This window comes from Narcine bancroftii, chromosome 8, assembly GCF_036971445.1.
Source record: "Narcine bancroftii isolate sNarBan1 chromosome 8, sNarBan1.hap1, whole genome shotgun sequence".
NCBI classification, from domain to species: Eukaryota; Metazoa; Chordata; class Chondrichthyes; order Torpediniformes; family Narcinidae; genus Narcine; species Narcine bancroftii.
Genome location: NC_091476.1, coordinates 86,496,096 through 86,514,040, shown reverse-complemented (window position 1 = coordinate 86,514,040; position 17,945 = coordinate 86,496,096). Strand labels below are relative to the sequence as shown.

At 39.9% G+C, this 17,945-nt stretch overlaps 1 long non-coding RNA gene across 2 annotated transcripts; it reads right to left on the bottom strand.

Annotated features, from left to right (window-relative positions):
• Nucleotides 1–248: 248 nt before the first annotated feature.
• On the bottom strand, nucleotides 249–17,205 carry LOC138741794 (uncharacterized). 2 transcript variants are annotated; one of them, XR_011343762.1, is made up of 5 exons: nucleotides 16,644–17,205; nucleotides 7,459–7,536; nucleotides 6,713–6,796; nucleotides 3,907–4,149; nucleotides 249–586 (listed from the first exon to the last, which is right to left on the bottom strand). It is a non-coding gene; the product is annotated as an uncharacterized lncRNA (long non-coding RNA). The 2 variants fall into 2 exon arrangements; XR_011343761.1 differs by lacking the exon at nucleotides 6,713–6,796 and having other exon boundaries at nucleotides 256–586.
• Between the last annotated feature and the right edge of the window lie 740 nt (nucleotides 17,206–17,945).

Below are 17,945 nucleotides of genomic sequence, written 5' to 3'. Positions count from 1 at the left end.
GTATCGACCACCCTTTGTATTTATCTTTAGTGGTTGGATCACTGTTGCTGGGCAAGGTACACATATATATATATATATATATATATATATATATATATCAAATAATTCATGTAGGAAGAGAGGGACTGCTACTAAGGGGACTCCTGACTTGCCACGATGTGGTATTTTCGCACATACCCAACAATCTGTTTGATTTTGGTTCTTAGCATAAGTAGTGCATAGAGAGATAAAAGATGTTTTAGGTTCAACATGCAAAGCTATGATATGCATAAGTACAAATTGAAATAGTAAGTGTAAAAGTTTCATTATTGTAGTTTTCTTTTCTGTCCTTTTTTACTTCTCTTTTCTTCCTTCTGTGGCTGGTGGTGGGTCCACTGGACCCTTTATTCTTGAAGCGTGTGTCCATCCCTTTTCCTGATTCGGACCGCTGTTTCTGTGGTCAACAGTACTAGATATGGTCCATTCCATCGGGGCTGAAGCTTTTCTTCTTTCCACGACTTGACCAGGACCCAGTCACCAGCATTCACAGAGTGGATAGGGAAATCCAGAGGAGGGCTCTGCGCCAGCAGACCATTAGCTTGTAAATCTGCAAGAGAACAAGAGACTGCCAGTAAATAGTTCCTTAAAAACACATCATTACTTTCAACTGTAGGTATTCCTTCCCAAAGATGGGAGTCCAAATAACATCTCGCAAGGGGATATTCTAATCTCTTGTCATGGGGCTGTCTGAATTCTGAGAAGAGCTCTCGGTAAATTCCCCTTGTGATGTCCTGGTACATGTACTATGGCAATTCTTTCTGTTTTGATTAATGCTTCTAAAGTCTTTTCAATTAGTTGCTCATGAGCTAATTCTTTCCCTCTTGCTGTTATCATCACTTGTTCTTTCCAAACTTTCCCAAATGTGTGTACCACTCCAAACACATATTTTGAATCTGTATATATGGAACCTTCCTGCCCTTCCAACAGTACCAGGGCTCTCATTAGGGCATACAACTCACAGGACTGAGCGGACCAGCTACCAGGCTGATACCCAGTTTCCACTTCGGTTTCGGTAACTCCATCATCGATAGCATATCCACTGTATCTCTTCCCATCTATACAGCTTGACGATCCATCTATGAACCACCGTTGTCCTTCCGAGAGGGGCTCCTCTTCTAAGTCATCTTGACTTTTCGTTTGCAGTTCGACCACATTGCTACAGTCATGTCCTGAGTCCTCAAGTTCTTTATCTTCTCTTGACGAGTACAGGAACTGTGAAGGGTTCAGACTTTTATCTGTACAAATTGTTAAGTCATCTTTTTCCATTAAGATTTCCTCATACTTTAAAATTCTCAGGTCTGTCAACCATCTGTGAGACTTCTGAGTTAAAATGGTTCTGACAGTGTGGGGAGTGAATTCAACCAGACTCCTTCAAAAGGTAAATTTTCAGCTGTCTTCCATTAATGCTGTCGTGGCCTGCTACTGCTTGAATGCACCCTTGTGACACTGGGTCCAACATTTTTGAGAAGAATGCCACAGGTTGCCTCTGGCCTCCTCTTTTCTGACCTATCACTTCCAAAGCTATCCCTTCTTCCACATTTACACAAACAAGTGGAAAGGCTGATTAATATCAGGCAAAGCCAGGACTGGAGCATTAATCAAGTCTTTCTTCAAGCAATTAAATTCCTGCTGTTCCTCTATGTTCCACTCCACGTTTTATTTTTCTCTTCCTATTTTTTCATATAAGAATCAGACTTTCTGTGCGTATTTATCTATCCACAGTCAGCAATACCCAATTAATCTGAGGAACTTCCTTATCTCCTTCTGATTTTTATGTATAGGCAGACCGGTGACACCAGCAATTTGTTCAGGTCCGATTCTCTTTTTCCCTTGGCTAACCCAAATATACCTTACTTCCTGTTCTACGAATTGCAGTTTGTTCTTAGAAACTCTTAACCCTTTCTCTCCCAAGAAGTTTAGCAACTTAATAGAGGATTCACGAACTTCATTTTCCTTTGTTCCTGAAATCAACAGATTATCTACAAACTGTATTAATTGTGTTCCCGGAGTGCTTGGGTGTTTTTCGAATACTTGCTCTAAAACTTGTCCAAATAGATTGGGAGAGCCTGTAAACCCTTGGGGAAGGACTGTCCATCGATACTGCTGTTTTCTTCCCAAGTGAGGGTCCTCCCACTCGAATGCAAACAAGTCCTGACTATTCTCATCAAAGGGGAAACTCCAAAAAGCATCTTTCAAATCTACAACACTAAACCACTCGTGTTGCGGGGAAATTCGATTCAATAGATTATAGGGGTTTGGGACTACTGGATGTCGTGTCTGAACAATCTAATTTCATTCTCGTAGATCCTGGACCAAGCGAAAAGTCCCATCCGTTTTCCATACAGGGAGGACAGGGGTGTTATAAAGGGTCATGCAACTTTCTAGGATTCCATCTCGTAGCCAATTTTCAATAACCGGCTGAAGGTCTCTTCATCTTTCTACCGAAATAGGATACTGTTTCATCCGTACTGTCTGAAACCCCTCCTTTAGGGTTATTTTGAGTGGGACTATTTGCAGTCCTCCACTGTTTCCCTCTCCAGCCCAGACACAGTCCCCAATGTCCTGGATATCCTCTTCCCTCAACGAGTACAATTTCACCATTATTCGTCCTTCCACCAGAGCAGTACCGACTCCTCGTCTAATTTGTAGATCTCATCCCATCAGATTCACCCTAGCTTGAGGAACCAGAATCAGGTCTTCAATTGCCTCCCTGTCTTGATATTTCACACAGACCCCCTTGATCAGAGGGGTTTTCATGCCTCTCCCCCATACTCCCGATACCTTTAATTGTGGACTAGTGAATCTAACTCCCTCCGGTATCACGTTTAATGATGATCTAGTGGCCTCTGTGTCCACCAGAAAAACGGCATCCTCTTTGTTGGATCCCACCTTTAATCCTCCCCAAAAGTCATCAGAGAGATAGCATCCCTTCCCCTCTTTAATTTGGGATATTCCTGTTTGAAATATCCCACTTTCCCACAATAGTAACACCCTGCCTGCTGGGGTTACCCAAAACTCAAGTACATCAACATAATAACAACCAGAACATTTCCATCGCTCAATTTCTCTATCAGAGGTGTCCCTCTGGTAGAGTCTAATCTCCTGGATGGAAGGCATAAGGCTCATTGCAGAGGACTCACGTTTAACTAAATCTTTGGGATTTCAACCATGATCTTGGACTGCTGAGTTCCCTGAAATCTCCCCGGATATATTCCTTCGTCTAAGACCCAACCCTTTTACAGGTCTGTTTGTCATGATTTTCCTGCCTGTCCGAGCTCTTCTGTCCTGCCTCCTCCAGCTCCGGGGCACAGGGCTCTACCCCTCTCACCTGTTGGTGTTCCTTTGGAGGATTATCACCAGCATCCTGGTGATCCTCCCCTTCCCTTTGACTGCCATATGGTAGGGGCAGGTAATTCAAAGGATCCCAAGGAGGTTCGTCTTTCTCCTCATTTTTTCACAGCAACCTTAAACAATTTGGTCACTCGGATCCAACACGCTGCATAATCTGACTCCTCCGGGTCTGGAGGACTTCTTTCATTTACGAATAAATTTAATTTCTGACATATCCAATCTTCATCTGACCCCAATCGGGGCCACCAAACCAAAGACCCCAGAATTGGAGTCTGAGGCCATTTGTAATAACAAAATGTTATCATAGTTTCCTTAGTCTTTCCCTGGGTCCTTCCCTGACCCCAGTTTCCTAACATCCACCCCAATGGACTATCAGGTGGAATGTCAATCCCGGGACCCCCACTCCAGAGTCCCTTCTTCTCTCGGGTACTCTTATTACCCGTATCCCTGTCAGATCACTCACTCCTGACAGAATCCTGGTTGCCCGAGTAATACTTAATAGTCAATTTTTCTTACCCAGGTCTCGTGCTCGACAGTTTTCCCCGACCGATCCACTCCTCCTACCAGAGTCCCCTCGTTCTGTTCTACTTCCTCTACCAGAGCTTTCCTAGGTCCTGTTCTCCAGAGTCTCCTGTCTGCATATCACTGATGGCAAGCAAGGAAATCGGAGACCACTGAAATCAGTGGGGTGCACCTTCTCGTTCTTCGAAAGCCAGTCGTCAAGTGGTGGGAGTTGAGGATCCCGGACGAGCTCCCAAGCTTGTGAAATATAAAGTGTTCACAATCACTACTCTGGAGACAACGTATTGGAGAACAGGTTCAGATTTATTTTGAGTCTGCAGAGTCGGGTGTCCCTGGTCTGGAGACACACCGGAGGTTCAGAATCATCACTCCTTTGTACAGTCCTGCACTCAACATCACCCCACCTTCATTTACCTTCTTCCAATCAGAATCCCAATACATTACAACATTCTACTTTACCCTTCCATCAATCCAGTTATCACTCAGTTCCTCCCTCTTCATACATTGCATGTTATGTTAATTGGTTCAATTCCTCCTTAGGGGTATCTAAGTTAATATTCATGTCTCTATTAAGCAAGCGCAGTACTAACTATAGACTACCTTAGGTCACTGTACCAGCCTGAACCAGATCCTTGCATCCTTGGGGCTCGAGATAAAAAGGGGCCCACTAGTTAGTACTGTCTACTCTCAAGCTCTAATCTACATACTTTGTATTCCATCACTTTTCACAGAATGGTGCGAGTTTAATCACTTTTAACCATTTTTCACAATATTTAGAAAACATAACATATTAGAAATAATTATTTTTTTTATTGTTATCTGGGGTTTATATTTGAAATATATGCTATAGAAATTAAATAAATGTTGTGAAGTTGGCACACCAATCAGGGATAATTAAATGCTTTTTTACAAGGCTCTGGGGGAAGGGGGGGTTGGTGTTTTTTTGTGTTAGTAAGGAGGGGAGGGGATGTAGTTTTTAGTTTTTTAAATATAATGTATTTGATTTTTTTTATGTAATTTGAAAATATTAAATAAAATTTATGAAAAAAGGATCTAAGACTATTTAAACAGAAGGAGAAACCTGCCCATCACTTTGATGGGCAAGGATAAACTGTATCAAAATGAAGGAGTTGCCAAGATTACAGTATTTATTTCAACCCATTCCTATTTATCTACCATGATTTTTTTTTAAATATGAAATGGCACCAGAAGAACTTTCATGTGGAATGGCAAAGTCCCCAAGATCTCCATGGAAAAATTGACGTGGGATTACAAATTGGGGGTGGGGAGGTGGGCTACAATTGCCTGATTAGGAAATATTACTTAGCAGCCCAGTCGAGATTCCTCACATCTTTATTTGAAGAAGGTGAATCACCAAAATAGGTTAACGTAGGATTACATAGCATGGGAGAGGGTGTTGTGAAAGGATTAGCGAACAAATTAATAAAAAAAGGAACGGATAAACCCATCCTAAATCATCTAGTAAACATCTGGAAGGAAATAAATGATTGTATCAATGAAGAGATTGCAATATCACAAAAGTACCTTTAATATGTAACAAACTGATGTCTACAAATTTAAGTTACAAAATTCTGAATGTTTGGCACCATAAGTGGATCTTAAATATTGAGGACTGCTATGAAAATAGGAAGCTCATGTCCTTCAAACAACTGAGAATAAATATGATTTGCCTAATGGAACCTTTCACTACTTTCTACAGTTAAGATCCTTCCTGAGGGAAAAATGGGGCCCGACCAAGACCCCACCTCAAGCTACCTCGACTGGGAGGTGCTCCCAAATTTATATCCAGATTGTACTTTGTATCTCTAAGTAAGAGCCCAAAACTGGGCCTACAAAGATCAAGGGAGAGGTGGAGTTGGACTTGGGAATAATGATCGGTGAAGAGTGTTGGTCAGATCTATGTAGGGAAAGTGAAATATCGGTGATCAATGCCGGACCAAGATCAGTACAACATAATTTCTTACACCAATTATATCTCACACCACAAAAATTGCATAAAGGAAAATCAGAGATATCGGAACTGAGCTTCAGGTGTGGGTTAGAAATGGGTACCTTTATGCACTCCAAGTGGACCTGCACAAAGGTGACACCCTTTTGGTTGGAACTATCTAATATATTAACTAGTATTATCAAACACCATCAGTGTTTGTATGTGAGAAGTGAATTAAAACTGAAAGAAATTGTAAATACATTAAAAAGGATTGTTTTTTCAGATGTGATACAATGTTTGGGAAAAACTGAAAGATAAAATTTTCAAAACTATAAGAAAGCAGAAGATATTATACTTGGAAAAGGACCTTCAACAAATGGGCTCAGGAAAAATGTAATCAATTAATTAACAAGCTTAAGTACAATATATTGCAAACTTACAGAACAGAAAAAATGATAATTAGAACTAAACAAAAGTTCTCTGAGCTGGGGAAAGAGCCCATAAGGTCCTCTCCTGGCAGATGAAAGCAGAACAGATCCCCAGAACGATAAATGCAATTAAAACAGAACTACACAGGATATCCTATAAACCACAAGACGTTAATGAGACTTTCAAACAATTTTGTGTTAAATTATATAAATTGTAATCATGAGGAGATGAGAATAAAATATAGGATTTCCTGTCACAATTGGACCTTCCAAATTTAAATTTAGAAGAACAAAAAAATCTAAATGCTCCCTTTACTCCAGGAGAGATGAGAAAAGCATTGGCCTCATTACAAACCAATAAATCCCCGAGAGAGGACTGGTTCCCCCTGAATTTATAAAGAATGTAACGATCTTTTAATACCTATTTTTATAGAGGTATTGGATAAGATGGTTGTAGCCTGTGCCCTCCTGGAATCTTTTTCAACAGCAATAATAACAGAGATACCTAAAAAAAAAAATAGGGATCCATTGAAACCATCATCTTTTCGACTAGTGGTTCTCAACCTTTTTCTTTCCACTCACAGATCACTAAATATTTCCTATGCCTTCGGTGCTCTGTGATTAGTAAGGGATTGCTGAAGGTGGTATGTGGGTGGAAAGAAAGATTGAAAACCACTATTTTAATCATCCCTGATTGACTCATCATGTGCACGATTTCAGAACTCCAAAGGAAATGGACCGATGACAATTTTTCTCAAGCAAAATATTTCAGTAACAATTGGGTCTAGAACAGTGATTCTCAACCTTCCTTTCCCACTCACATCCCACCTTAAGCAATCCCTTACTAATCACAATTAACTAACCAAAATTAACTAAAGCGGACCAACCCAGCTTTGTGCAAAAGAGAAAATCAGCAGATAATGTAAACAGATTTCTTGGCAGAATTCATCTGGCACAAACAAGAGATGATTTGACTTTTACTGTGGCCCTTTATGGGGAAGAAGCCTTTGACAGACTGAAATGGAATTTTCTATTTAAGGTGCTGGAAAACATTTATAAGCTGGATTAAGGCTCTATATTCTGAGCCTAAAGCCGAAGTGAATACAAATGAGAAAATTTAATCAGCATTCCCATTGTCCAAATCTAGTAGATAGGGTTGTCCATTACCTCAAGCTCTCTTTATCCTCGCTATAGACCAATAGCGGAATCTATCTGTTGAGCTCCAGACATAAAAGGATTCAGTATCTATCAGGAAGAACATAAGATGAATTTATTTGCTGACGATGTACTGATGTATCTGAGAGAGCCAGCAACCTCATGACAAAAACTGTTAACTAAACTCAAGGATTGTGGGATAGTTTCAGATTATAAAGTCAATTGGGATAAAAGCAAGATTATGCCACTTACGGGACGGAATTATGATCAAATTCAGAGAGATTCACAATTTAAGTGGCTGATAAATTATTTAAAATATTTAGAGACAAAGGTAGAGAGTAAAGTACAGAATTTATATAACTATCTTCTCTTGCTTAAGAGAACTGGGGAAGACCTTGGTAAATAGATGGCTTTCCCAATAACTCTTATTGGCAGGGTCAATTGTATAAAAATGAATACGTTGCCAAGACCCCAAAATCTCTTCCAGACATTACCAATTACATTACTTCAGAAGTCTTTTCAATACTTAAACAAAAACATTAGGAAATTCTTCTAGAAGAGGAAGCCATCCAGAGTCACTATTGATAAATTTTCATGGAAATATGAGATGGGACGTTAGAAGCTCCCAGACTTCAAGACATATTATTGAGGAGCTCAAATGAAATTTATCACCTCCCTCTTTGACAGAGGGTAAGAATAGAGTTGCATAAGGTTGGAGAGAGGATAGCAGAAGATTTTATATATAAATGGAATTCAAAATTAATTTCAGCTGTAAAAGCAGCTCCCACTCTTAAACATATATTTAATATTTGGAACAAAATAAATGATCAAATTGGAACTAAAGGAGACCTATCTCCTATCTCCTAAAATGCGTCCAGCACAAAATAAATTTATTTTTTTAACGATGGTCAATAAAATCCTGGACACCTGGTCCCAAAAAGGTGTATCAGTGATTGTTATGAGTAGGGCAATTAATATCATTTGATCAATTAAAATCTAAATATGGTGTAACTAATAATACTATCTTCTGCTATTTTACATTAGGATCTTATTTAAGGGACAAATTGGGCCCAATGATAACCTGACCGTAGTGCAGTAAAGACTGATTCAAAAGGCGATGACAAAGAAATTTATTTCAAATGCGTTATTTCCTACTTTAAATGGGTTTTCCTGAAACAGGAGTAACATAAATCTAGTCAAAAGTGGGAGACAGATTTGGGTAAACTATTTGATGAAAAAAAGTTGGTCCGACTCATATTGGGACAGCTGGACCATTACTATTCATGTAAGGTTTAGATTGGCAAAATCCAATTGTATTGTATAATTTTGCACCATCTGGGTCTTATGTTGCAAAAATAACACAAATTAAAATCAGAAATATCAGATCAATGTTTTAGATGTGGCGAAGGAACAGGAAACGTTTTGCATTCAACCTGCTTGTGTTCCAAGGTGAGGCCTTTCTGGGAAGATTTGGGAAATCTTCTAGAACAAATCACTAAGATCCGATTTATACAGATATCGAAATTGTTTTATTGGGAAATATAGCAGGTGTAAGTCCTAGAATGAGGCTGTCAAAACACCAACTAGAATTTGCAAAGATCACATTAGTGATGGCCAGGAAATGAACAGTGGTGACCTGGAAATCTGATTCTCATCTAGATATGACCCGTTGAAAAGCAGAAATACATCCCTGTCTTTATTCCCCAGGAGAAAATTACACAACCTTAGAAATAAATTCGATGTTTTTCTAAAAATTTGGAGTCCATATCTTCCACATGCAGGTGTAGATTCTTAATGATGCCCCCACCCCCTGCCCACCAGCCCTTACCCCCCTGCATCTGGGAACCCCCTGGGATTCTGGAAAACTCAGGATAATTGTCCCTGACAGGAGATTGATGAATCCAATGAAACCTTTTTCTCTTTCTTTTCTCTCTTCAATTCTGTTGATTATTTCTCTCCTTTTTGCCCGCCCCCTCTGTGTGGATGGGAGGGGGAGGGTTAGGGCTTGGACTTTTCTTGTGTTTTTTTTTCTTTTCTTACTCAAAATCAACATTGAATGATAAGATTATGTTTCTTTTATAGTAATTGATGAATTTCATGTTTTCATGTTGATTTGAAAAAATTAATAAAATGATCAACATAAAAGAAACAGACCCTTTGGCCCAATTTGCCAATGCCAACCAAAATGTCACACCCACACTAATTCCACTTGCCTACATTTGGCCAATATCTTAAGGAACCTGACAAATTTGACATGCCACCTGCATCACTTAACAACAGGTGCACCAATGAAAGCATCCTGCCAGGGAGAATCACTGCATAGGATGGAAACTACTCCACCCAAGACCTCAAGAAAGAGCAGAGGGTTGTGAACATGGCTCAGACCATCAAACCCAACCCACCATCAACTCCATCTATAATTCCTGCTGCCTTGGAAAAGGCTGACAACACATTAAAAGACAATCCACACTGGCAAAACGTGTGTGTGTGTGTGTGTGTGTGTGTGTGTGTGTGTGTATTTATATAGAAATATATATAAATATATATATCTATATAAAGATCCCAGAGAAAAAGATGTAGATATGGAAAAAGAAAAGTAAAAATAAAGAAATAGAAAAGAAGGAAAAAGCAGAATGCAGAGTGGTGCACACTCCATGGATCATAAATTCATATTTTTATTTGGAGGTGATCAATGCAGGTCTTGAGGGTTAGGAAGGAGCAACTTTCATGTCATGGAAATATGAGATGGGACGTTAGAAGCTCCAAGACTTCAAGACACCTGAGATTTGTAAATATAGACACCAACATAAAAAAAATGTCATACTTATTTCTTAAGTTGTAGGTAATTTTCTCAGGGGGAATACAACAATGCATCACTGCAATCCAATGTGCCATACCTAGATGGGAATCAAACTTCCAAGTAACTGCTCTACAATTTCTGGCCACAGCCAACATATTTTTTTTTAAATGTGTTTGATTGTTTGGATGGTTTCAGTTTAGGTCTTATCCCTATAATCTTCCCCAATAAAAATAATTCTGGGTTTTGTGAAAATGGAATTCCTGTAATCTGTTCGAAGACATTTCCTAAATCTACCCAAAAACGTCTCACTTTAGAACATGACCAAGTTGAATGTAGGAAGGTTCCTACCTCCTCACCACACCTAAAATGTTGGTTTGACAGGTCTGAAATTAATTTCTGTGGCATGAGATATAATTGAAGCAAAAAAATATATTGTACTAATCTATATCTTACATTGATCGTGTTGGTCATACTATCCTGACATAGCTCAGACCAGGTTTCCTCATCTATTCTTACATTTCAGTCTGATTCCTGGACTTATGAACCCCCTGTTTTGAGGTTCCCATTTGAAGTAAGAGATACATTGCTGAAGTAAATTTCTTTGTTGTTCCCTTTCAAATTAGAGTCTCCACATCACTACAATTTGGTAAAAACATTGTTGGGCCCAGTTTATCTCTTAAGTGCACTCTTATTTGAAAATAGCCAAAGATTGTAATCTTAAGAATTCCATAATTATTTTTTAATTGTTCAAAAGGCATCAATTGTCATGGCTCATAACAATCTTTGATGCATCTGATCCCTTTACGAGTCCAAATTTCAAAAATAGTTGGGTATAAGTCTATTTTGAGTCAAGAGAATTTTGGGAGATAAGGCACCACCTTGTTCCAATATCACTATTTATTTTATTCCAAGTATTGATTAAATGTTTCAGCAAAGGGGTTTCTTTCTCACCAGTTAGTAATGTCACATCCCATTTATATATAAAATCCTCTGCCATTCTCTCTCCGGCAACATTCTCTTCACTCCCCTCTCATTAGTGAGAAGTCACAAGTGTGAGATCAAGCACCATCACACTCAAGGACAGTTTCTTTCCCTAACTCCTAAATGAGCCTCACCCTCCAAAAATTATATTACCGTCCTTCCCTACCAACTGATCTTTCGCTGTAGCTCCACACTTTTACATTTTTGTCCCTTCTTACTTGTTGTACGATGTCTATTGGTATGTTCACACAACAACCTCTATCACTTGCTTCTTAATGCAGTGAGAATAGATTTGAACAGGATATCGGAAAGGGATGCATCAATCCCCTTCTGTTAATTTTCCAATATAAATACTAATGAAAATATAGTGAAGGTCTCACCATTAAATATAATCTTTTATTCCATATGGCACCTGACTTGGCTGATGCAGGTACCAGGGTTTAAGTGTTTTAAAGGGGGTAGCATGGGAGGTAAGAGTGGTGGAAGAGTAACATTACTGGTCAGGGATAATGTCATGGCTGTAGGAAAGGAGGATGCTGGAGAGGGAATGTCTACTGAGTCAGTGTAGGAAGGGAGCTATCGCTGTACTAGGAGTAGTCTATAGGCCCAAAAATAGCCCTCTAAATACCAAGGAACAGATAAGCAGGCAGATTTTGGAATGTTGAAGATATTCCAGGTTGTTGTTATGGGAGATTTTAACTTTCCTAATATTGACTGGCACGGTGACTGCAAGAGGGTTAGATGGGGCTGAATTTGTCAGGTGTGTTCAAGAAGCATTCCTGATATAGTGTGTGGACCAGCTGACTACAGGAGAGGCCACACTGGATCTAATTCTGGGGAATGAATCTGGTCAGGTGGTTGACCTCTTGGTGGGGGAGCATTTTAGTGAGTGACCACAACTCCCTGAGCTTTGGCATGGCTACGGACAAGGATGAAAGCAGATAAAATGGGAAAGAGTTCAACTGGGAAGGGCTAATTACGATGGGATGAGCTAGGAACTAGCGAGGGTAAATCGGAAACAGGCATTCAAGATCAGATTCAGAATTTAATGTCATGCACAAGACATGAAATTTGGTGTTTTTCAGCCACATCATATAGTAAACATTCATATTATGACATTATTATAAAAAAGATAATAAATAAAATCAAAACAATAATTGTGCTTGAAAAATAAGGCAGAGCCTTTGGTTCATTGATTATTCAGGAATCTGATGGCAGTGGAGAAGAAGCTGTTCTTTCCATCTACCATTGCTGTACTCTCAGGCTCCTTCCGATTTCCAAGTTGACGTTATACATTTTTTTGCTACAGCTAAAGATACCATCATAAATCTTTATTGTGCTTTATCCAATTCGAGGCCTAATTCTTTACTTCTTATATTACTTAGAAGAAAGATCTCTCGATTTTTTGGCGTGTTGCTTTTTGTGATTTTATTTAATACCTGATTTAGATCTTCCCAAAACATTTCCACTTTCTCACATGCCCAAATTGCATGTACTGTACAGCAAAAACATCTATCTGATACTGTTGGGTCCCATTTATTTAACTTTTGGGGAGTGATATATAACCTGTGTAACCAATTATAATGTATCATGTTTATTATATTCTTCATAGTTCCAGAGCATAACCTTTCCCATGTTTCATTTTTTATCTTTATGTTTAAATCTTTTTCCCACTTTTGTTTGGGCTTATAGCTTATTTCATCATTTTCCTTCTCTTGCAGCTTGATGTACATGTTCGTTATTAATCTTTTTATTATCATTGTGTCTGTAATTGCATATTCAAAGCTGCTTCCTTCTGGTAACCTCAGTCTGTTTCCCAATTTATCCTTTAAGATGCTTTCAGTTGATGGTATGCAAACAATATATTCCATTGGAAAAAATAACATATAATTTAAAAAATAAAGTCACATTATTTGAGCAAATTTGGGAGCCGTACATGGAACATAACAGAAAGGGCTTTCCTCGGACCTCTACCCCCTAAAATAATAAGAAGACAAAACGACTTGATCCAGTGTGTAAAAGTAGGTGACACATTTTTCTGGTTTATTTTTCATTGTGTGATGACATTGTTTAATTGTTTTATTGTATTGTATATGTTGAATGTTTAATGGGTTGGGAGGGGGTGGGAAGGGGGGAAGGAAGGTGGGGGGGGAAGGGAGGTGGGGGGGGGAAGGGGAGTAAATGCCACTGTGGATATTTAAGAGGAAAATGTTTGTATGTATTTTGATTGATATGGTTCACAGTGTGAAAAATTTTTTAAAAATTTAAAAAGAGAAGAAGCTGTCCTTGTGCCACTGAGTGCTCATCTTTAGGCTTCTGTACCTTTATACCCCGATGGTAGCAGAGTGAACATGGCATGGCCTGGGTGGTGGGTGGTGGGGGATACTTGAGGATAGAGGCTCCTTTTTTTAAGACACTGCCTCATGTAGATGTCCTTGATGGAGTGGTCTGGTGCCTGTGATGTCACAGGCTGAGTTAACAACCATCTGGAGTTTTTTCATGTCCTGAGAGTTAATGGGTGAAAGCACAGAACTAATATGGAAGATGTTTAGTGACAACTTGTGCTGGATTCAGGATAGGTCTGTCCCACTTGGAGAAGGAAAAGATGGTAGGAGAAGGAAACTGTAGCCGACAAAACAGGTTAGGCAGCTTGTTAAGAGGATGAAGAAACCATAAATTAGATTTAGAAAGCAGGAACCAGGAAAGGCTCATGAGAATTACATGTTAGCCTGGAAGGAATTTCATAAAGGATTTACGAGAGCTCAAAGGAGGCATGAGAAGGCCTTGACATGTAGAATTAAGGAGAACCCAAAGACGTTCTATGCATAAGTGAAAAAGAGAAGGATGGCAAGAATGAAGGTGGGGCCGCTAATCGATAAAGTAGGCAACGTGTGCCTGGAGGTGGAGGAGGTCGGGAAGATCCTAAATGAATACTTTGCTTCATTATTCACAAGTGAAAATGACCTTGATCAAGGAGAGGTCAGAATATAACTGGCAATGTTGATCTGAAGGAAGAGAAAATATTGGATCTTCTTAAAAGCATTAATTGATAATTCCCCAGGGACATAATATCCCCCATGTTGTTCTAGTAAGGGAGGGAAGAGATAGCTGGGGCATTGACTGTGTTCTTTGAGACCTACTTGGTCACGGGGAGGTGTCAGAGGATAGAAGAATGGCAAATGTTGCCCATTTGTTTAAAAAAGGTAATAGAGAGAATCCTCAGAATTATAGACTGGTTAGTCTTACGTCAGTGGTGTGCAAACTATTGGAAAGGATTCTTAAGGATAGGATCTATGATCATTTGACTAAGTACAGTCTACTCAAGGATAGTCAGCATGGCTTTGTGAAGGCAGGGTTTTGACTCATGAGCTTAATTGAGTTTTTCTGAGGAGGTAACAAAAGAAATTAATGAAGGTAGGTGATAAATGTGAGTTATGTGAATTTTTGCAAGGCATTTGACAAGGTTCCGCATGAGAGTCTTGTTCAGAAAGTCAAAATCCATGGAGTCATGGCTGTGTGGATAAAAAATTGGCTTGCATGCAGAAAATTGAGTTGTAGTGGAAGGAAAATATTCTACCAGTTGTCAGTGACTAGTGGATGTGCACAGGGCTCTGTTCTGGGCCACCTGCTCTTTGTGATTTTCATGAATGACTTAGATGAAAAAGCAGAGGGATGGGCCAGTAAGTTTGCAGATGACATGAAAGTTGGAAGCATTGTGGATAGTACGGAAAGTTGTCATAGGCTACAAAAGGATATAGACAGGATACAGACTCGGAAGATGGAATTCAATCTGGATAAGTGTGAGGTGATGCATTTTGGAAGGTCAAACCAAAAGGCTGAGTATGTGGTTAATGGTCAGATACTTAACAGTGTGAAGGAACAGAGGTCCAAATCCATGCATCTCTCAAGGTTGCCATGCAGATTGATAGGATATTGAAGAAACCTATGGGATGTTGGGCTTTGTTAATTGGGATGTGTTCAAGAGTCGAGAAGTCATGTTGCAACTCTACAAATATCTGGTGAGACCACGCTTAGAGTATTGTGTTCATTTCTGGTTGCTTCATTATAGGAAGGATGTGGAAGCCTTGGAGAGGGTGCAGAGGAGAGTTACCAGGATGCTGCCTGGAATAAGGTTAGCAGAGCTGAGACATTTCTCTTTGGAGCACAGAAGGAAGCCTTAATTGGTCTGCAAGATTCTGAGAGGCATAGATAACCTTTATCCCAGGGCAAGAATAGCAAACAGCAGAGGACATCCGTACAAAGTGAAGGGAATGAAGTTTAGGCGAGACGTCAGGGGTAAGTTTTTTTTACACAGAGAGTTGTAGGTGTCTGCAATGCCTTGCCAGGAATGGTGGTGGAGACTGAAACATTAGGGGCATTTAAGAGACTCTTAAACAGGCACATGATGAAAGAAAAATAGAGGATTAAAAGGTAAGGGAGGATTAGTATTTTTTTTGGAAGGCACATATAGTTTGTCACAACATCGAGGGCTGAAGGGACTGTACTGTGCTGTTCTAAGTTCTATTTTCTATTTTCTAAGTATGCACTTGAATTACATTTTAAAGCCCTGGAATTTGCTGGAATCAGCTTGTGCTGTTTAGACATTATTTTTTTGGAGTGAAATGAAGCAATGTAAATCGATGCAATTGACAAATCATTCAGAATAAACTGCATGACAGTAATAACAACAGCAGTTCCAGCAAACCTTGCCATCCAGGGACCCAAACCTTCCTTCCAGGAGAATCATTTCACATTCTTCCTATCTACTTCCCTCCATCCAGTGTTCACAGTGTTGTCTCCCTGACACCACTTACAGGCTGGGCGATTGAAATCAAGAATCAACACAAATGCTGGAAATAAAAAATTGGAAGCAATCGACATATTGGGTCCTGAAATATTACGGGGATCTCCCAATGGCAACCCATTTCAATTTCCCACTCCATTCCCATGCCAACATGTCTGTCCATCCTCAAATCTCTAACTTTCATTAGCCCCTTCTCCCTCTCTTTCTCTATCCCCAAGCCTTCTTCCCTCCAGCTCCCCACCCCCTGTGTCTCTCTCGCTTTCCCATTCCCTCCACCTCCCATGATCAATTCTTAGCTTCTCATCGTGCCTTTCACTCCATGTTCATCTATGGGCTCTTGGCTGTTGGCCCGTGTTCCTCTACCTGACTCTTTTTCACTCCTCCCCATCTTTTTATTTGGATGCCTGCTCGCTTTTTGCTCATACCTTGGGAAGAGGTTCAGGTCCAAAGCCTTGGTTGTAGATCCTTACCTCCTGTGGATGCTGAGGCACCTGCTATTTTTAGCTCTTCTGTGCGTTAATGACAGTGACGGTGCCTGCAGACTTCCTTGTCTCACAAGCAATCGGCATATTGGCTCCTGAGATATGAACTCTGTTTGAATGGTTGTCTTACCTGCTGAGTGGTTCCAGGATATGGTGGAAAACCTCCATTCATTTCACCTAGGCGAATTTAAGTTTACCAGTGCCTTTCACTGTAACCTTATTCCCAACTCCAATCTCTGTGTGAACCATAAAGAAATGCAATGAACAACATCCATCGTTCTCTTCAACCCCTTGCAACACTTAATATTGCTGCAAACAAGTCCAATCAACCAGCCTCTACAGCATTGTCAGTTCTGATATAAAGTCTCAAACATATTGTGTTTGTTCAGTTTTTCTCTCTCCACTGCTTTCTAAATATTGAGTATTCAATTTTTCTCAGATTTGTAATGTTTCGTATTCCATGGCTTGTCAATTCTTCCCATTCTGCTGAGATTGTCTCATCTCGGAAGCAAAGGAAGCATCGTTCCTGGAGGGGAGTCCACCTTGGAACACTGGGTGCTGTAGGTTTCTGTGAGGGGTGCTGGAGAAAGTGGTGACTCTCTATCTGCCTTATGGTGGATAAAAATGTAGTATTACAAGAAATTAATGAAACCTTAACCTCTACCTTTTTTCATTACCCTGTATTTCTCCTCTGGACCAATTAGCTGCAATAAGCTTCACACTATCTCTCTCAGGCCAGCACCACCAATTGCATCACAATCCCTTTTGGCCCCTTACCCTTGTGGTGATACGACCACCAGCCTACTGCAGGGGGCGATCTCTGTACCTGCAGGAAGACCACCTGAGGGGCTGACTCAACCTGGCTGGCTGTCAATCACCCAACCTGAATATAAGCCTGAGCTGGCCCCTCCTGAGCCAGTCATAAAGGGAGCCACCAAAGCATGAACTGATGTTCAGACTTTTACTGGAAGAAAGCCTGTTGTACAGACTTTTCGGAGCTTGTGCTTGCTTGCTGCTACCTCATTGGCGGTCATTCACTCTACTGCACGTCCATCCTTATAACTGGCCTTCTCTTCAGATCACTCCAACAGCTCCTGTCCTCAGCAGTTTAAGACTAATTGATTCCTAGTTTCACTTTGTTCTTCTAAAGATCATTCACCTCAAACTCTGCTCACCCCCTCCACACATCCTGCCTTCCCTGCCAGAAATTTTCTTTTTGTTTCTTTTTGTAATATTTTATTTATCATTTTAAATATATTTAACAATCAACAACCATAAAAAATACAAAACATCAAGAGAACCCATCTCTCCACCACCGCCCCCCCCCCACCCCCTCTATACAAGTCCTATTAAATTCACAGAAATTGCCTTATGTGTAACATGGAAGTCTAATTCCCATTGACTCATGGTCTTCTGAGATGAATAGCTGCAT